This window comes from Leopardus geoffroyi, chromosome B2 (assembly GCF_018350155.1).
Source record: "Leopardus geoffroyi isolate Oge1 chromosome B2, O.geoffroyi_Oge1_pat1.0, whole genome shotgun sequence".
Classification (NCBI taxonomy): domain Eukaryota; kingdom Metazoa; phylum Chordata; class Mammalia; order Carnivora; family Felidae; genus Leopardus; species Leopardus geoffroyi.
This window is the reverse complement of record NC_059332.1, coordinates 58434401-58456109: the sequence shown is the minus strand read 5'-3', so window position 1 is coordinate 58456109 and position 21709 is coordinate 58434401. Positions and strand designations below refer to the sequence as shown.

Below are 21709 nucleotides of genomic sequence, written 5' to 3'. Positions count from 1 at the left end.
GCACCCTGATCATATGATAGTATAACACACGTATGCTTTTGTGTTTATGTGTTTGTATGTGTGTGGACTTGGGTATGGATTTGTGTGTTTGTGTATCACAGGAATTCAAAATACAGCGGAAGGACCTAATGATACAGTATGAACCACTGAGAGAGTAGATGGTAGAATTAGAAAATACTGAAAGAGAAGAAGACACAAGCTAAGGACATAAGATTTGATAACATTGACTCTGAAATTTTGTAACTGTGGTACAAATGCTAGGATTACGAATGTATGTTGATGAACAGTGTATTAGTTTTCTAAGGCTGCAATAACACTGGAGCACAAACTGGGTGCTTCAGACAAAAAATGTGTCATGTCACAGTTCTGAAATCTAGAAGTCTAAAAAAAGTGTTGGCAGAGTCATGCTCTCTCTAAAACCAACAGAAGTAAATTTTTCCCTGCTTCTTCCTGGCTTCTAGTGGTGGTTTTCCATCCTTAGGCTTCCTTGGCTTAATTATATCACTCCAGTTTCTGCCTTTGTTGTCACATGGCATTCTCTCTGTCTCGCCATTTTCCTGTAAGGATACCCTACCACACTAAAGCAAACTGTTGGTTCAGAGTCTTTATTCATTTTCTAGACTGTTTACCTATATCTGTAAAAACCTTGAGTTATACTATTGTATTTTCTGGTAATATGGAAGAAGACTGGAAGATGGACAAGTCCTAGAATACCCAGTCTGTGACTTACAAGCTCTTTGGCTTTAGAAAAGTTATCTGTGTTAGCTCTATTGAGCATCTGTAAAATGGGACTACCACTAATTTTGTAGAGTAATTTTTGAGGGAATATATGAATAAGTATATAAATTCCTGTCAGAGAGTCACCTAAATGTTAGCCTCTCCCTAAACGTTTGTTTGTTTGTTTCACTCTTTAGTTTCTACACTACTCTCTCAACCACATTTAATACCTGTCTTGTCTTTAAACTTTGAATATTTGAAATCTAAATTTGGTATTTGCCCTGAATTTTATTGGTATATACTCTACTTTGACTTGTTCACTTACTGTTGACAAATTTACCTAATCTGACATTTGATTTCTGGACATAGCCACGCTCTTGTGTCTCTCTGGTTCCAAATGCATAGCTGTAGCTCGTTCAGGGATTTCTAACCCTTTCCTGGGTCTCTTTAATTCCTATTTATACTTTTTAATATGTACCAGTTACAGAAGATTCAATAGCTAAGGCTCTGAGGCAATCACTACCAGTTTCCCTGGAGTCCCTAAATTTCATATGGGAATCTGTCTTCCTTTCTTTGTCCTGCATTCACAAACTTGATAGTATACAGTATCTAACCACTATACTCTCAGCTTTTAATTGCAAGATCTTTTAAGTATAGAAACCACATTATTTCCTATATTCCAATGGTATCTCTCTGCTCTTTCCCTTCCCTTTCCTCTGAATTTCCCATGACATTTTGCTTTCTAAGTAAAATTTAAGACCGAAAAAAAAAAACCAAAAACAAGATATGGTTCAATCCATATTTGCAATGGATAAAATTCTGTATATAATTTGGGAACTTCAGATGGTAAGGTACAACTGTTTTGATTTAAGATTGTAATGTGCTATATTTTTCTATTTGATTTTCAGTCTATGTTCTTCTTTTGAGTGAAGTTGCTCTAGGTACCATTTCCCTTGGACTTTGGATAAATTTTTATTTACTCTAGTGTTTTTTCGTCTCTTCTCTTGATGCCAGTGCTTCTGTCACTCCTTGCAGCAATGATGAACGTTCTATAATGGAAGGAAATAAAATAAAGTTGTATTTTATCATTTTGACAGCTGAAATCAATAAGAGTGAAATTTTGTTCTTTTAGACTATTTAATATTTATACCTGAAGGTATATAACTATCATTGTTTATACTTAAAAGTGCTTCTAAAAAAAAAGCAATAGGGCCTACAAATAAAATTATATATTTTTCACAAACTGGAGAAGATATTTATTTTATTAACCCCACAGGCATTACCCCCCAATTTTATACTCTTTTAATTTTTAAAAGCATAAGAGATAAGGGCGTCTGAGTGGCTCAGTCAGTTAAGCATCAAACTTCTTGGTTTTGGCTCAGGTCATGACCTCTGACAGCGTGGAGCCTGATTAGGATTCTCTCTCCCTCTCTCTCTGCCCATCCTCCACTCACACTCTCAAACAAAATAAATAAACATTAAAAACTTTTTTTAAAAGCACAAGAGATAAATAGTGTCAGTTTTGATTCCACAAAGTCAAAATGTAAACTGAAACATGCACGTAAGGGATTTGCACTTTTTAATTAATGACCCATAGAAATTAGAATATCATTTTCCATAGTGTCCTTACTACAGTGTGGGGGTTTTGAATTTAGGCTGCATAGTCAAACCATCTAATTCTAAATCTACTTAGTAATGGTATGATCTTGGGAATACTTAACTACTCCCTGCCTCACGTTATTCCCTTTAAAATGGGAATAATAATCATAACCACTGCAGATAGCTCTTGTGAGGATTAAACTAGACCATGCATGTGCTGTGCTTAACAAAGGATCCGGAGGTAGTGAGCCTAGATAAATTGTAGTGGTCATTATTTTAACAGTACAATCAATAAAAGTGCAAAACAAATTCTCTGGACAACATGTAATCAAATTAAGAGAAAAAAATTACATGGTGAAGAAAATCTGTCCACAGTTGGCATGGGAAAGAAAGTATATATATCTCCTGGTGTCCCCTACAGTGGCTGTGCTTCTCAACCCTGCTGGTATCATAGGGTCATAGCAAGGAGGACTAGGTGTCTAATACAACACAGAAGATTGGAATGTTGCTTTCTGAGTCAACTGTATTTCAAGCCAGAGACTGTGGTAGACATTACTAATGATTAAAACAAACAAAATTAAGGAAATAATAGTTTGGAAAAAATATGTGACTTTCCAAATGAAAAGAATCTAGGAAAAATAAATTTCTAGTATAAAGTAGAAAAGGCATCATTAGAAGTACCAGCCATTAAATAAGGAAGCAGATATAACCTTTGTAGTGACAATTAATCAGCTCGTCCTATCCCCTCCCCTGTGAGAAAACAGAAACAAGAAAACAAATTATTTCTAAATCATCCCCACTTCTAATTCATCACCAAAATATCTTTTGCAGATTTTTATATAACTTTTACAGAATGTATATGTATATAAATTCAGTATTGTAAAAGATAGGGATTTTTGTTTTGTATAAATTATAATTTTTCTAAGAAACTTAAATGATTTTATTTGTATTTTATTACCTTGGTTCTTATTGTCTTTATTTTCTAGTGATAGAAATCAATATTAATCCATTTTTTTCTGTTCAGTTTATTTAAAAAGGACATTTATGGAGAGGTTTCATTTTTTTTTTTAAATGTTTATTTACTACTGAGAGAGACACAGAGCGTGAGCAGGAGAGGGGTAGAGAGAGGAGGAGACACAGAAGCCGAAGCAGGCTCCAGGCTCTGAGCCGGCAGCACAGAGCCCGACGCGAGGCTCGAATTCACAAACCGCGAGATCATGACCTGAGCTGAAGTCGGTCACCCAACCGACTGAGCCACCCAGGCGCCCCTGGAGAGGTTTCATTTTAATTCCAAGCCAAAAATTACTAAATCACAAGCAAAAAAAATTCATATTAATATTCTTTTATTTATTTTACCATATAGGCAATATCAGGACTCCAACTTTTATATAATAAATATTTGTGTGCTTAGATTTTGAACAGAACCATTAATAGTAAAGATAAAAGTAAAACACAAGATTATACTTTAGTATGTGTAACTTCTCTAGGATAGAACTAATGTTTAAACATAGTACAAGTTTTGGAGGAATTTTTTTTAAGTTATGTATAACTAGAGATGTGGGTGAGAGTAAACTTCTCAATGTGCTCTATGTGTCCAAATTTTAATAAGAATTATTTGCTTTTAATAAATGTGTAAGTAAAACCATATTTATTGGTTCTTGAAATTGAGAAATTATTCTTCATGCCTTTTTATCAGTATTATTCTCATGAACAAAGAGCTATTTGACCCCTTTTTCCCTTTATATATGATTCCTATTTGAAGCTTTCTACTTAGTACTATCAATTTTTTTCTTCAAAAACTGCTTAACTGCTAATAACATATCAACCAAGCTAATATCCATGATTTAATGACGCTTTGAAATATTTTGTTTGCACCAAAGCATCTATTACCTTTCAAAGGTAACTTTGAGTTATTTCTTGGGGGAATTTATATCTTAGCACTTACAGATTTTCTAGAAAGGCAGATCTAGATTGAAATGGTAGACCTAAGTCTCCAGTCTCCTCACTTTGAAACTTGCCCTCATCCTGCATAATTAATTTCAATTGAATTCAAAGCAAATTTTCTCAAATACATTTTGATGTTTTTCTAAAAATGTTGGCATTTGAAATGGATTTAAGCTCCTTAGCATTTCTAATTTCTACTTGCCTTGGTATGAAATGAATTTAGGTAAGGAGATTGAAGAAGCATGAGTGTCCAAGGGGGAAAAATAATTGATTCCCATAAGGGAAATAAGTATTCCAGTCTACCTCCACACTTTACCTTTGGAAATGGTATTTTAAGCCAAGTTTTTAGTTCTTATGTCATCTATTGTATTTGCTAATTATTAAAATATTGTTATACTTTCAAGGAAGAACTTACATGCTTTTCAAATATTGTTACTTCACATACTTTTTGTTCAGAAAAAATGTATTTCTAAAAATAAGGAAAAAATAGGAAACATCTGAAAACATAGTGAGGTTCCACTAATCTTCACACAACTATCATACCCTCTTTAGACCTGGTCACAATTAATTTGAGTCAACTACAAGGAAACTGGCATAAATTTAAATTCAGTTCAAATTTGAGAATTAAAAAAAACACATTAGTATTAATTTATAGATCATGACAATGTGATTTGAAGACCAAATGAAGTCCAGGACCAGACCATGTAAGCCTCTAAAAATATTGGAAATATCACTTCTCATTTTTTTAACTCTTACTCTTTTTTCATGAGTAGAGAATCCCACACCTATGTTTTCTTCATTAAAAAAAAATCAACCCTGCTGTATGTCAACTTTAAATTCTCAAGCCTATCTGGGTGGCTGGCTGAAGCATGACAAGTCAAGGGAATTGGCATAAATGAAAAAGATCTCAGCTGAAGGATTAGATTCTGAGTTTTCAGATGCTAGGGAAAAGGGTTTTCACATAGCATGATGTCTTAGTGATTTTTGTTTTACTGCTGTGTAACAAGTTACCACAATCTTGGTGGCTTTTAATAACACAAATGTAATACCTTACAGATTCTATAGGCTAGAGCCCAGGTACAGTGTGAATAGATTATTTGCTATGGTGCTGATTCCCATCTGGACTTAGGGTCCTTTTTCAGCTTACTACTGAAGAATGAAGAATTCATTTACTGGCTCTTGTAGGACTGAGGTGCCTGTCTTCTTACTAGCTATCAGCTGGGTATAGCTCTCAGCTTCTAGTGGTCATTCTCAGGGTCATGCCCCAGGACCCCCTTTGTCAGTGAGAGAAAAACTCTCTGGCATCTAATCTCTCTCACCCTTTGAGTCTTTTTGACTTCCTCTTCTGCCACCAGTGGAAGAAACCTCTTTGATTTTAAGGGCTCATTTAATTACATTAGGCCCACATATATAATCTTCTCTTTCATAATAGCATAATCACCAGAGTGAGAGATTTTCATATTCACAGGACCTATCCACACTCAAAGGGAGAAGATTATTCAAGAATTAGGGTCATTCCAAGGGTCATCTTATTATTCTGCCTCCAACACAGGATAATCCAGAAAACTGTGATGTCACAGTACAAAGGGGTAGATGGAAATCAAAAGACACAAGCAACGGGTAGATTTTCAGCTGATAAACCATTGTCAGTGTCCTACTTTCCTGGATCTAGTCTGGGAAAATAAATACAGACAGAAGTGGATTCTCAGTGTTCAGGCTGAGATCAGTATTTGAGTATTTATAAGTAAAAAAGGGGTAAGACATGAGAAGTGACCAGTGGCAGTGTTTGTGATTCTGACTCAGGGTAGCAGTTCCCAGAATAGGGCCAAGTGTGCCTCATGACTAAGTTATATGTTATTTAAAAACACTTTCAGCCATTTTCCTGAAAAACTAATGCATAAATATATTAAGGATTTTCCACGTGATAGGAGTAGGCTAAACACGGTGATTTTAACTTCTCAGTTTATCTTCCCAGAAATTCCTCAAGGTTCTGTGATAACCTAGAACAAGCAGATGTAATAGTTGCTCTGTGATGGTGAGAACTTTTGCACAGTATCTTTACAAGGAGCCTTCCTCTGTTCAGTTGTGTGCTTATAATTATGTGTGATTGTCCATATGCCTTCAGCACACACTAGAAAATGAGCTGTTTAAAAGCAAGACTTGGGGCACCTGGGTAGCTCAGTCAGTTAAGCGGCTGACTTCCGCTCATGATTTGTGAGTTCAAGCTCCACGTCGGGCTCTGTGCTGACAGCTCAGAGCCTGAAGCCTGCTTCAGAGTCTGTGTCTCACTCTCTCTCTGTCCCTCCCCACTCATGCTCTCTTGCTGTGCCTCAAAAAATTAAAAAACAAAAAAAAATATAAAAATAAAAAGCAAGATGTGTCTCATTTTTGTGTCCTTAGTATTGAGCACAGAGGTATGTATTCGGTATAGATTTGATTCATTTTTTTCATATCTAAAAACATATTTTTGTGGTAAACTTTGTATGGCATGAAACTGGATTTATGTTTGGAAAGTTGAATTCTATTCCAGTTCCCCTTAGATTATTCTGAGATTATGTGCAAGTTACTTCTTAGTGCCAGCCAGTAACCCCTACTTCTTCCTGTGACAAAGTGAAGACTTGAATAAGATTTTCTCTGATTTTAAACTTCTATGAGAACTGGGTGTTGTATGTAAGCAATAAATAGCTAAATTCTATACCTGAAGCTAATCTTACACTGTATGTTAACTAACTGGAATTTAAATAAACACTTGAAAAACTAAAATAAAATAAGCTTCTATGAGCTGATTCCTACATTATAAAATTGTTTTATTTTGACCTGTTTCAAACTGGAGTTTTCAACCTGACTCAAGTTTTAGAAATGTGATGAATGAAAACCAAATGGTCATTTTTCCAGTGCATCCCCTGTGTGGTTTGCTATTCATTGTTAGTACTTTTATTCAGATGAAATGTGACATTAAAAAATAATTTCACCTATTTAAACAAATAACTTCTAGCATGAAACTGGTAGTATTTTTGCCTTAGTTCATTTATCTTAAAATGTAATTGAAAAGTACCTGTGTTAAAGAGAAGTACTACTATTTGTTTACTCTTCATTTCTTTCAGACACACAGCCAGCAATAGAAACACCCACACTTCTTTCTTCTGTCTCCTTAGAAATGGTTTCTATAGCAACCGAGTATATTGAGCTGGATACCCAAGGAATGCCACATGAGATTCTATGCCTTTATATTGTAAAACAGTCTTTACATGATCTTTTATTTTTCAGCTTAAAAATAATTAATATCAAGTCAGTTTGAACTCTTTTGTTAACAAGTAATATACAAAATATACAATGAACAATGAAGCAAAATTTTGATTTATTTCTTTAATCTCAATTAAGTGGATTAACTCAAGCTAGTCACATCATTTTTAATCCATAAATGTTCCCACACTTTACATCTTTGATATCAATTTCAAGAATACTGCTAAATTATTTCATGAAAGTTATTACATTCAGTTCAGATCTTCATTGTGGTTAACTATAAGACATGAAATATAAAGTCTGTCTTATTCATGTATATAATGTATTTTACACAAATAGTCTTTTAAATAATTAAAAATATTCATGGTATAAATTAATAAACGCTGTGATATCAAATGATCTTTCTGGAGCTAATATGATGCATAGCACGTGGAAATCATTTTTTCCTACAATAAAATATTCAAAACAAGGTGAGTTTTTATAGAAAGGGAATGTAATTTAAAACAGTATATAAGTAATTTAATTTATAAACTAAAAAGACTCCATTTTATATATGATACAGTGTCTATTTGTGGTTTGTGCTGTGTTTCTTTGTTTTCATTTAAGGGCTTATCAACATTGATCTCTTCATCTGTTCCTGTTCTGGATCTACTTCATGATTTCTCAAAAAATTTTACTTTCTCTTAAAATATATCAACAGTTGTCTGTATATGCCCGGAAGAAAGGCTTTTCCTCTCATGCCATAGTTATTTTCCTTAATGTTATACTCAAGCTGTTTCCTGAATTTAAGACAGCTTTCATCTTCAAATCCTGCTGTAGTCTTATTTTTGTTTCAAGGCCTTGTCAAAACTTCATTTCTCCAAGGAGCCATCCTTAGTGTCTCTCACCTTTTGACCCCCAATGGAATGAATCCTCATATTTTTTTAGAACTAACTATATCTCTGTGTAGTCTTCTGTAATATTCATTTCCACATGTGATTTATGCCCCTGCAAACTTTCTGTCTCATGACTTTATTCCTCAATAGCACCCCACAGAGTAAATTGAAACCAGTGTCCAACAAAGGATTTCTGAATTGAATGGACTATCCTGAGGAAACCATTTTGTTGTTTCTATGTCAATGGATAACTTTTGTACTGAGGTAGGGAGAGTTTCTTTTTTTTTTTTCTTTTTTTTTTAAATTTTTTTTTTCAACGTTTATTTATTTTTGGGACAGAGAGAGACAGAGCATGAACGGGGGAGGGGCAGAGAGAGAGGGAGACACAGAATCGGAAACAGGCTCCAGGCTCTGAGCTGTCAACACAGAGCCCGACGCGGGGCTCAAACTCACGGACCGCGAGATCGTGACCGGGCTGAAGTCGGACGCTTAACCGACTGCGCCACCCAGGCGCCCCAAGAGAGAGTTTCTTATTAGTTATTTATATTAAGTTCAAATGCTGTAGAAACTTGAAAGGATATGATAAGCTGTTTTTAAAACTATTGGATTTGACTAGGCAGAGGTCTTGGCACTTCCTCACCAATTTCTGCCTCTCTTTGGATGCTACTTCTTGGTCTCTTTTGTAGGTTCATCCTCCTTCACTTGATCTATCTTTGCTAGTCCTTTTCAGTCATAGGAGAACTAAGGTCTTAACTTTCCTCTGCACACATTTCTTGAGCAATGTGCTTTCTGACATTATCAGATCCTTGTTGGGATTTCTGGTGGCTATTTCACAACCTCACATAGTTATAATGATTAGTATAATCTGAAGACTTGAAGACAGACCTATACAGATCTCTGGAGGTCTCTGTGAAGCTGTGTTTTCTTTGGTACTGTGCTCAGTTAATTCTAGACTTCCTGGCATCCCTGAATTTTCAACTCTGTCTCCTCAACTCATGGATAATGCTATGGCAGGTTCAAACTCGTGCACCTATCCTAAAGTCCAAAGATTCTCTCTGGGTAGTATGATGGGATAATTAAAGGGATCTCTGTCATGAGTCACCGGTTGTCCAGTGTCTGAACACCTTTGTTTGTATGTATTATCCAGTTTCTAGTTGTTTAGAATGGACAGTTAAATTTTACCTGTATTACTGTATTCATGGCTGGAAGAGGAAATGAGCCTTATTTCTTACTGCTATTTAGGATATCTTTTTCATAAATTATATTTTCTTTTTCATGCAAAGCTCTTAGCATATATTTCATTTTTCTATTTCTTTTTTTGTTTGTTTACTTTTCTAAAGTTATTGGGTGTTCTGATTTTGTTGCTGTTGTTGCTGTTATTGAAGTTTATATTTGAAGTCCAGTTAGTTAAATACAGTGTAACATTCGTTTCAGGTATAGAATTTAGTGATTCAATATTTACATACAGAACCCAGTGTTCATCACAACAAGTGCCCTCCTTAATATCCATCACCTATTTAACCCATCCCCACACCCACCTCTCCTCAAGTAAGCCCATTTGTTCTGTATAGTTAACAGCCTGTTTCCTTGTTTGTCTCTCTTTTTTTCCCCACCTACGTTCATCTTCTTTGTTTCTTAAATTTCATATATGAGTAAAATCATATGGTATTGTCTTTCTCCAAATTTGACTTATTACATGTAGCCTAATACTCTCTAGCTCCATCCACATCATTGCAAATGACAAGATTTCATACTTTTTTATGGCTGAGTAATATTCCAGTGTGTGTGTGTGTGTGTGTGTATGTGTGTGTGTATCAGAACTTCTTTATCCATTCATCTGTTGATGGACATTGAAGCTCTTTCCATTATTTGGCTATTGTTGATAATGCTACTGTAAACATTGGGGTGCATGTATCCCTTTGAATCAGTATTTTTGTATCCTTTGGGTAAATATCTAGTGGGTGCATGTATCCCTTTGAATCAGTATTTTTGTATCCTTTGGGTAAATATCTAGTGGGTGCATGTATCCCTTTGAATCAGTACTTTTGTATCCTTTGGGTAAATATCTAGTGCTGGATCATCTCTGTAATTCTTAATAATATTCTATTTTTTCAAAGAATTTATTGACCTGAGCTTTATTTCAGACAGCTGTTTCTTCTACCTCCAATGTATCTTAGGTGTATTCTAATTATGCTAGCAAATTTTTTCCTCATTCTCTACAATATTACAGTCACTATATTGCACCATAGTCATTTTATCTGACTCTCCTTTCACTTGACAGTGAGTTCCTTGAAAAAGGGGTCAAGTCTTATGTTTATTGTGTCTGCAGTATGTAGTACAATGTTTGATACCTGGAATGTCTTCAACAGCTATTTGTTTAATACACATTATATTATTAAATTGGTAAATTAATGGCAAGCAACCAATTATTCTCAATATATAGATTTAAGCTTATGCCTAGAAAATGTCAAGTTAACAGAGAGATCTTTGTTATTAAATTATAATATGTTGACTGCTTATAAAATTCATTTTACTAATTTAGCTCTGAGGTATACTATAGCTATTTATTGAGGGATATTGAGAAAAATCATTTTCTGAGACTTTCTTTTGGATTTATGCTAGGAATTTTTTGGGTAAAAGCTTTACAAATAAAGGATCTATTGAAACAAATAATTTTTCCTTTTCGTAACTGTAAAGATTAGAGTCAAATGTGTGCCCTCCTCTGGTAATACATAGGATCCAATGCTTTGTAATTCCCCTACATGTTTCCTTTTTTATACGTGATTTTAACATTTGCTTTATATACCACTTCATTTACTTGATGTCGAGAGCAGACTGATATAGATCACATATAATGCATAACTACACAATTTAAAAAGTAGATTTAATTGTTAAACTTAGCTAAAATGTGTAGTGCCTGAGATATACCCACTAGTACTAATTTAGAAAAGAATGTGAGCTAAGCGCCCATTCTTATCAGCTCTACCTTTTGACATAGACATTAGAGAAGAACATACTGCTTATTCTTAATATCGCTAATGATGATAATAGTGATGGTGATGATAATGATAGCCACCATTTGTTTTATGATTACTACCAGTGGAGGCACTGTTTGGGGACTTTCCATGTCTCACAAACCTAGTCATCATCAGAGTCAGGGTTTGAATCTAAGTCTGCTCCCATATAGTCTATTTCTCTTACTTACACAAAGGAAAGTATTTCCTTTCAATAGAAATAATATTGTTTTTTCCATTGACTTGTGAATACTGTATTATTAGTAAGGTAGGGTAGACTAAAGCACTATCTCATCATAGATGAATTGGCATAAGTTCTATTCCTTCTAGTGCAGAACACTACAGTTTACTGAGAAAAAAAAGGTAAACATTTTTTTTAAATAATATTTTGAAAACCAGTATTTAAAATTCCAGACGGATATGACATTTATTTTTTGAAAGCAGGAACAATGTTGAATCCATACTTAGATAGTAATTGTAAATTATAAATTTAAAAAATAAAAACTGGTAGGTTTCTTTTTTTTTTTTTTTTTTCATTTTCTGAGACATAAATCAAGATTCTTGAGAGCACTGGGGGGCCTGGGTGGTTCAGTCAGTTAAGCGGCTGACTTCAGCTCAGATCATGATCTCAAGGTTTGTGGGTTCAAGCCCCATGTAGGGCTCTCTGCTGTCAGCACAGAGCCTGCCTTGGATCCTCTGTCTCGCCCTCACTTTGCCCCTCCCCTGCTCTTGCTCTCTCTCTCTCTCTCTCTCTCTCTCTCTCTCTCTCAAAAGTAAATAAACATTTTTAAAAATTTCTTGAGAGCATTTTGTTGCTTTTAAATTTTTGTTCTGATAATGTGCCATGTACATTTGAATCCTATCCTACCTCAGTTGTTATATTGTTTATGATTATTAGATTAGTCTATGGAATTTTCACTAGATGTCAACTCCTTGAGAAAAGGGACTATGTCTCTTTCATTAAGTATGGTAGACTTGGTACTCAGCAAAGTGTGTAGTGTAGTACACAGTAGACATTGATTAGATTGGTTGAATAAAAGAGTTAATTATAATGATGATTTATATAACATGCAAATATGTGACAAGTTATCTTAGACATCACTATCTGGTTTAGATTTAGTGGAAATAATGAATATCATCCCTGCACTAATTATAAGAGGACAGTGAGAGTCCCTTTTAATTCCAAAGTCAAATTTGGTCTCAGGATTTTAAATACATGAGATTTCTCTATATAGCTTAATTATTGATGATTATATTAGTGTTTGTTTGAAAAGGCTCTCTTATGTTCTTTAAAGACCAAGAATTCTTTTTCATCTGCTTCAAAAAAGAAAAAGTAAAAAGAACACTATAAACTAGTTTGCTAGATCAGAGAATAAATATTGAATGCCAGAACTTTAGACTATGCATCTTTAATGAGCTCTAAGTCCAGAAAAAATAAGTTCCAGTAATAACCCAGAAAATGTGAAAACTTAGATGGTCATTGACCTTTTCTAGCCAACCAAATTAGGCATTTTGAGCATATAAAATTTTAATTTCATATGTAAAACTCAAATCAGCCATTTTAATATTAAAATCCAATTTTATTGTTTTACCATTATTGACTGTGAAGTTAAAATGTTTGCATTATGCACAACCTTTAAAAAGTGAAGTATCTGTAGTTTACATATTGCATAGATTTGTAGTCAGAACTAGTTTTACCTTTGACAGTTGTACAATGTATGGAGAATAATTCATTTGTAAAACTCCAGTTAATGGTTGAAATGGATGTAAAAATTCCGTTAATGGTTACTTAGAAAAGTATCTGGCACTAAAAAAGACATAGAAAATGTTTTAAATGAAAAAGTGTATATTATGTGCTGAAAATCATGTTACAAGTGCTAGTTATTAATTTTAAAGCTAGGAGTCTAAACATCTACCCATCAGTTATTAAAGATATAAATAAATGTATTCATTATCTAGGACAACCTCTTTACGTTTTCACATTAAAAAGATCCTCTCAGTTATTTGTTTAAATCTCTCTCCAATAAATTAGAGGCAGAGAGAAAAACAGACTGAAAATTAGATACTTTTTTTTATATATATGATTTATTGTCAAATTGGTTTCCATACAACACCCAGTGCTCATCCCAACAATGCCCTCCTCAATGCCTATCACCCACTTTCCCCTCTCCCCATCCCCCATCAACCCTCAGTTTGTTCTCAGTATTTAAGTCTCTTACGGTTTGCCTCCTTCCCTCTCTGTAACTCCCCCCCACTTCCTTTCCTCCATGGTCTTCTGTTAAGTTTCTCTGGATCCACATATGAGTGAAAACATATGGTATCTGTCTTTCTCTGCCTAACTTATTTCACTTAGCATAATACTCTCCAGTTCCATCCACGTTGCTATAAACGGCCAGATTTCATTCTTTCTCATTGCCAAGTAATATTCCATTGTGTATGTAAACCACATCTTCTTTCTTTATTCGTCAGTTGATGGACATTTAGGCTCTTTCCATAATTTGGCTACTGTTGAAAGTACTGCTATAAACATTGGGGCACAAGTGCCTCTATGCATCAGCACTCCTGTATCCCTTGGGGAGATTCCTAGCAGTGCTATTGCTGGTTCATAGGGTAGGTCTATTTTTAATTTTTTGAGGAACCTCCACACTGTTTTCCAGAGTGGTTGCACCAGTTTGTATTCCCACCAACAGTGCAAGAGGGTTCCTGTGTCTCCACATCCTCTCCAGCATCTATAGTCTCCTGATTTGTTCATTTTAGCCACTCTGACGGGCGTGAGATGGTATCTGAGTGTGGTTTTGATTTGTATTTCCCTGATGAGGAGTGACATTGAACATCTTTTCATGTGCCTGTTGGCCATCTGGATGTCTTCTTGAGAAAAGTGTATATTCATGTCTTCTGCCCATTTCTTCACTGGATTATTTGTTTTTCGGGTATGGAGCTTGGTGAGTTCTTTATTCATTTTGGATATTAGCCCTTTATCCGATACGTCATTTGCAAATATCTTTTCCCATTCTGTCGCTTGCCTTTTAGTTTTGTTGACTGTTTCCTTTGCAGAGCAGAAGCGTTTTATCTTCATGAGGTCCCAATAGTTCATTTTTGCTTTTAATTCTCTTGCCTTTGGAGATGTGTCAAGTTAGAAATTGCTGTGGCTGCGGTCAGAAAGGTTTTTTTTCTGTTTTCTCCTCTAGGGTTTTGATGGTTTCCTGTCTCACATTCAGGTCCTTCATCCATTTTGAGTTTATTTTTTGTGAATGGTGTAAGAAAGTGGTCTAGTTTCATTCTTCTGCATGTTGCTGTCCAGTTCTCCTAGCACCATTTGTTAAAAAGACTGTCTTTTTTCCATTGGATATTCTTTCCTGCTTTGTCAAAGATTAGTTGGCCATTTTTCGTGGGTCCAATTCTGGAGTCTCTATTCTATTCCATTGGTCTATGTGTCTGTTTTCGTGTCAATACCATGCTGTCTTGATGATTACAGCTTTGTAGTAGAGGCTAAAGTCTGCGATTGTGATGTCTCCTGCTTTTGTTTTCTTCTTCAATATTACTTTGGCTATTCAGGGTCTTTTGTGGTTCCATACAAATTTTAGGATTGCTTGTTCTAGCTTCAAGAAGAATGCTGGTGCAATTTTGATTGGGATTGCATTGAATGCGTAGATTGCTTTGGGTAGTATTGACATTTTAACAATATTTATTATTCCAATCCATGAGCATGGAATGTTTTTCCATTTCTTTGTATCTTCTTCAGTTTCCTTCATAAGCTTTCTATAGTTTTTAGCATACAGATCTTTTACATCTTTGCTTAGCTTTATTCCTAGGTATTTTATGCTTCTTGGTGCAATTGTGAATGGGATCAGTTTTTTTTATTTGTCTTTCTGTTGCTTCAATATTAGTGTATAAGAATGCAACTGATTTCTGTACATTAATTTTGCATCCTGCGACTTTGCAGAATTCATGTATCAGTTCTAACAGACTTTTGGTGGAGCCTATCAGGTTTTCTATGTATAGTATCATGTCATCTGCAAAAAGTGAAAGCTTGACTTCATCTTTGCCAATTTTAATGCCTTTGATTTCCTTTTGTTATCTGATTGCTGATGCTAGAACTTCCAACACTATGTTAAACAACAGCAGTGAGAGTGGGCATCCCTGTCGTGTTCCTGATCTCAGGGAGAAAGCTCTCAGTTTTTCCCCATTGAGGATGATGTTAGCTATGTGCTTTTCATAAATGGCTTTTATGATGTTTAAGTATGTTCCTTCTATCCCGACTTTCTCAAGGGTCTTTATTAAGAAAGGATATTGTATTTTGTCAAATGCTTTTTCTGCATCAATTGACAGGATCATATGGTTCTTATCTTTTCTTTTATTAATGTGATGTATCACATTGATTCATTTATGAATATTGAACCAGCCCTGCATCCCAGGAATGCGTCCCACTTGATCATGGTGAATAATTCTTTTTATATGCTGTTGAATTTGATTTGCTAGTGTCTTGTAGAGAATTTTTGCATCCATATTCATCAGGGATATTGGCCTGTAGTTCTCTCTCTCTCTCTCTCTCTCTCTCTCTCTTTTCTGGGTCTCTATCTGGTTTGGTAACCAAAGTAATGCTGGCTTCATAGAATGAGTCTGGAAGTTTTCATTCCCTTTTTATTTTTTGGAACAGCTTGAGAAGGATATGTATTGTCTCTGCTTTAAATGTCTGGTAGAATTCCCCAGGGAAACCATCTGGTCTTGGACTTTTATTTGTTGGGAGCTTTTTGATAACTGATTCCATTTCTTCACTAGTTATAGGTATGTTCAAATTTTCTATTTCTTCCCATTTGAGTTTTTGAAGTGTGTGTTTAGGAATTTGTCCATTCCTCCAGGTTGTCCAGTTTGTTGGCATATAATTTTTCATAGTATTCCCTGATAATTGCTTGTATTTCTGAGGGATTGGTTGTAATCATTCCATTTTCATTCATGATTTTATCTATTTGGGTCATCTCCCTTTTCTTTTTGAGAAACCTGGCTTGAGGTTTATCAGTTTTGTTTATTTTTTCAAAAAACCAACTCTTGGTTTCATTGATCTGCTCTACAGTTTTTTTTAAGATTCTATATTGTTTATTTCTGCTCTGATCTTTATTATTTTTCTTCTTCTGCTGGGTTTGGGGTGGTTTTGCTGTTATGCTTCCTTTAGGAAGACCTGTTCCTTTAGGTGACCTGTTAGATTTTTGTATTTGGGATTTTTCTTGTTTCTTGAGATAGGCCTGGATTGCAATGTATTTTCCTCTCAAGACTGCCTTCGCTGCATCCCAAAGCATTTGGATTGTTGTATTTTCATTTTCATTAGTTTCCATATATTTTTTAATTTCTTCTCTAATTGCCTGGTTGACCCAGTCATTCTTTGGTCGGGTATTCTTAACCTCCATGCTTTTGGAGGTTTTCCAAACTTTTTCCTATGGTTGATTTCAATTTTCATAGCATTGTGATCTGAAAGTGTGCATGGTATGATCTCAATTCTTTTATACTTATGAAGGGCTGTTTTGTGACCCAGTATGTGACCTATCTTGGAAAATGTCCCATGTGCACTCAAGAAAGTCTATTCCGTTGCTTTGGATGCAGAGTTCTAAATATATCTGTCAAGTCCATCTGATCCAATGTATCATTCAGGGCCCTTGTTTCTTTATTGAATCTCTGTCTAGGTGATCTATCCATTGCTTTAAGTGGCGTATTAAAGTCCCCTGAAATTTACCACATTCTTATCAATAAGGTTGCTTATGTTTGTGATTAATTGTTTTATATATTTGGGTGCTCCAAATTCGGAGCATAGACATTTATAATTGTTAGCTCTTCCTGATGGATAGACCCTGTAATTATTATATAATGCCCTTCTTCATCTCTTGTTACAGCCTTTAATTTAAAGTCTAGTTTGTCTGAAATAAGTATGGCTACTCCAGCTTTCTTTTGATTTCCAGTAGCATGATAGATAGTTCTCCATCCCCTCACTTTCAATCTGAAGGTGAAAAATTAGATACTTGATTTCTTCACTCTAAATACCAATACAGGATAGTTCCACTCATCTATCATTAAATGGTTAAATACCTGGTTGTTCGAATTTTAGTATTATTATTATTGATAATTACAGAATTATAGATGTCCACTTTTTTTACATACTTTTAAACAAGTTTCTATAATATGTGAACTCACTATGTTTCTCTAAATCTCTACTTTAGAACTCACTTTTCACTGAATTTTATAACCAGTATAACCAGTGAAAATCTATGAGCTGCCTTTTGGCTTAAAAAACTAGATTGAACAAAATATTGATTAAAAATATTTTCAACGGGGCGCCTGGGTGGCGCAGTCGGTTAAGCGTCCGACTTCAGCCAGGTCACGATCTCGCGGTCCGTGAGTTCGAGCCCCGCGTCAGGCTCTGGGCTGATGGCTCAGAGCCTGGAGCCTGTTTCCGATTCTGTGTCTCCCTCTCTCTCTGCCCCTCCCCCGTTCATGCTCTGTCTCTCTCTGTCCCAAAAAATAAAATAAACGTTGAAAAAAAAAAAAAATTAAAAAAAAAAAAATATATTTTCAAGGATATTTAGCAAAAGATCGAAATTCATTTATAATAGATTTCCAGAATTTCAGAATTATTAAGGAATGAGAAATTAATGATAAATGTGAAAAAGGAAAGAAAAACATAATACTAAAATAATAAATCCTATAATAACAGATGATGAATTGAATTCTGTTAATAAATGTACATTTTAATTACCTGGCACTTTGATTCCATTCAACTGATACTGTTTTGGATAAAACAGCAAATAACACTGTATTTTCCTATGTACTGAATAGTGGCATGCAAATAACACTGTATTTTCCTATGTACTGAATAGTGGCATAACCTCAAAATTTTGTTTCAAGTTACAAAAATATAAACACTAGTTTTCTAGGGTTATAATACCAAGAAACAAAAAATAAAACAGGGACTTCTCTATTTTATTTTGTAAAATGAAACATTTTGTAAAACTTAGTCAAACTTTGGGCACTTAGCACTTATGCTATAGGAGAAAAGTAATGATTGTGTCTCAAGAATATTGTATTAGACAACAAGAGACATAATAATTATGGACATCATAAAAAAAACTTCAAATAATTCCAGTTCTCAAAGTAATTGGCTTAGATTCAGAAATTCAAACTTCAAATTAATAATAGGGGCACCTAGGTGTTACATGTTTATACAAGGAATTCAAACAAGATGAGAAAGCAAGACCATGTTAGAAAAAATACTTGAAAATGTGAAAGCCTTAACACTGTATGCTATAGATGACAATATCAACATACTAATAACCAATTTTGCTTGCAGGGAAATTGTTTCCTGAAACTTGGTGAAAAATTCCTAAACTTATATTCTTTGTGATTGCACATTGCTTATTACATGGTATCTGTTGTAAAGATTCTCCTGTCATTTTACTTCAGGGAAGATGCTGATATTGACACATATGCAATGAAAGCTAAAATGGAGATAGCAATTCTAGGGTAATTTTATTACCTTGAAAGCTAATTACTTTGTTTATTGCCATCTCTCTATAGGAGAGTTTCTCAGTCTCCTCACTATTGACATTTGGAGCAGAATAATTCTTTATTATAGAAAATGTCCTGTGAATTGTAATATGTTCAGCAGCATCCCTGTCCTCCACATGCCACTACATGCTGGCGGCATGTCCCCTTTCCCCCACTAGAATTATGCCAACCAAAAATGTCAATAGATATTGCCATATTTCCCCTGGATGGACAGAATTGTCCTGGTTGACTACTCTAGAGCGAAGTTATAAGGACATACAATATTTTTTAAAAATGGTTTTGTAAAGCAAAAGTTTATGATTAAAACATTGGGAAAAATTTTCATTCAAATAACAATCTCAAATTGAAGTCTGAAAATATTCAGAAAGTATTTTATTCAACCAATACACGGTTTTAGTTTTGGGAGTTCTTTCTGTAAAACTGCATCATTGCCATCACCCAAATCTTTAAGTTCAGGAGTTGAAGAAAGAGCTTTACTTTAGTCAAATACTTTTAGTAAGTTTGACAAAAGACAACTAAAATGGATTTGTGATGACATAAAAATGGGCAGTACACTATACTGGAAAATGGTAGTCAAAAAATTCTTGCTCCTGTTTTTAAGTAATTTAATATATTGGATGAGCAGAAAATATAATAGTAATATATGTCTTTTTTATTTTTTAAAAAATTTGTTTTAGCATTTATTTATTTTTGAAGGGGGGAGAGAACACATGGGGGAGAGGGAGAGAGATGGGGACAGAGGATCCGAAGTGGGCTTTGCGCTGAGAGCCCAATGTGGGACTTGAACCCACAAACCACGAGATCGTGACCTGAGCCAAAGTCGGATACTTAACCGACTGAGCCACCCAGGTGCCCCAATAGTAATATATTTCTGAGAAAAAAAGTATTATTCCTCCTCCTAAATCTTAGTTGAAAGTGAATATATCTGTGGTATCACAGATATATATGTCAAGGCTATAGTAGCAATACAGAAACTGTTCTATAAAGAGTGACATAGTAAATATTTTAGGCCTTGTAAGCTATTAATTCTGTCACAACTACTCAAATCTGCCATTGTAGTGAGAAAGCAGCATTGTATTCCCAAAGGCATTATGTGAGAATTCCAGCTTCTCTGCGTTCCTGCCATGGTCTGTTTTTGTTTTTTCTTTTAATTTTTGTTATTCCCATAATATAAAGTAGGATCTCAGTGGCATTTTCATTCTCATTGTTATAATGACTAATGACTTTGAGTATCTTTTCATATGTTTATCTGCTATCTATATCTTTTTTTTTGCATTTTATGTTTTTATTTTTCAAGTCCTTTATATATTGTGGAACTAAGATCTGTCAGATGTGTGTTTTGCAAATATTTTCTACAAGACTGTGGTATGCACTTTTATTTTTTTTAACAATGACTTTTGAAGAGCAGAACTTCCATGTTTACTGATGATAACTAATTCATTGTAATTATTTTTTATCTTATGATTCATTCTTTTATATCCTATAAATATTTATATATAGAAAATATTAGTATATTAGTATATCATAAAATCACATCTGAGTCTTCGAGCTTGTTTTTCTTTTCTTTTTTCAAAATCATTTTGACTATTCTAGGTCCTTTTCCATATAAATTTTGCAGTCAATTTGTCAATTTCTATTTGATGAGATTATCTCAAATCAATAGGTCATTTTTCTTTTTTTACAAATGATTCTAAATGCATATGTATATAAAATATTGTGTCTATCTCTATACTTTATGTACATATGTGTATATTTGACTTATTTATCAAATATTCCTGTTTCTAGAATAGCAGATGTAGAATTTTACCATGTGATTCCTTTACTTAAGCCTGACAGTATAATTTCCATTCTTAGAAAATTTATGAAAAATAACTTTTTTTCAACGTTTATTTATTTTTGGGACAGAGAGAGACAGAGCATGAACGGGGGAGGGGCAGAGAGAGAGGGAGACACAGAATCGGAAACAGGCTCCAGGCTCTGAGCCATCAGCCCAGAGCCTGACGTGGGGCTCGAACTCACGGACCGCGAGATCGTGACCTGGCTGAAGTCGGACGCTTAACCGACTGCGCCACCCAGGCGCCCTATGAAAAATAACTTTTAATGAATATTCTATTATATGTGTCAATTTTGCCTTCAAAAACAACATTCTGTGTATATGATTACTAAATGCATAATTTTAATTACCTATATGTTTATAATCTTGGACTTCTCCCTCCCTTTCTATAGTTGCATACATTCCCTAGGTGATTTTGTGTTATGTAGATTTAAAAAGCACTTGTATACTCAAAACTCCTAAATCCACATCTGAAGCTCTTATTTTTTTCCACGAACTTCAGACTTAGACTTCAGACTTCAGACTTAGAAAGCTCTATCCCTACTCACTTCTGCTTAAAAGTTTTATTGGTTTTCTCCTGAAGCCTATTCTTTTCCAAGTCTTCCCTATTTCAGTGAATACCAAATGTATTCATCCAGTTGCTCATGACAAAAGTCATTCTTAACCCTTTTTTTTTTTTGCCGTTACAATATTTATTTTATTTTTTTAAAATATATGAAATTTATTGTCAAATTGGTTTCTATACAACACCCAGTGCTCATCCCAAAAGATGCCCTCTTCAATACCCATCACCCACCTTCCCCTTCCTCCCACCCCCCATCAGCCCTCAGTTTGTTCTCATTTTTTAAGAGTCTCTTATGCTTTGGCTCTCTCCCACTCTAACCTTGGGTTCCTGTTAAGTTTCTCAAGATCCACATAAGAGTGAAAACATA

At 34.5% G+C, this 21709-nt stretch overlaps 1 long non-coding RNA gene across 1 annotated transcript; it reads right to left on the bottom strand.

The window, feature by feature from the left end:
• Positions 1–1673: 1673 nt before the first annotated feature.
• LOC123608569 lies at positions 1674–7650 on the bottom strand. The gene is made up of 2 exons (XR_006717308.1): positions 7316–7650; positions 1674–1766 (listed from the first exon to the last, which is right to left on the bottom strand). It is a non-coding gene; the product is annotated as an uncharacterized LOC123608569 (long non-coding RNA).
• Between the last annotated feature and the right edge of the window lie 14059 nt (positions 7651–21709).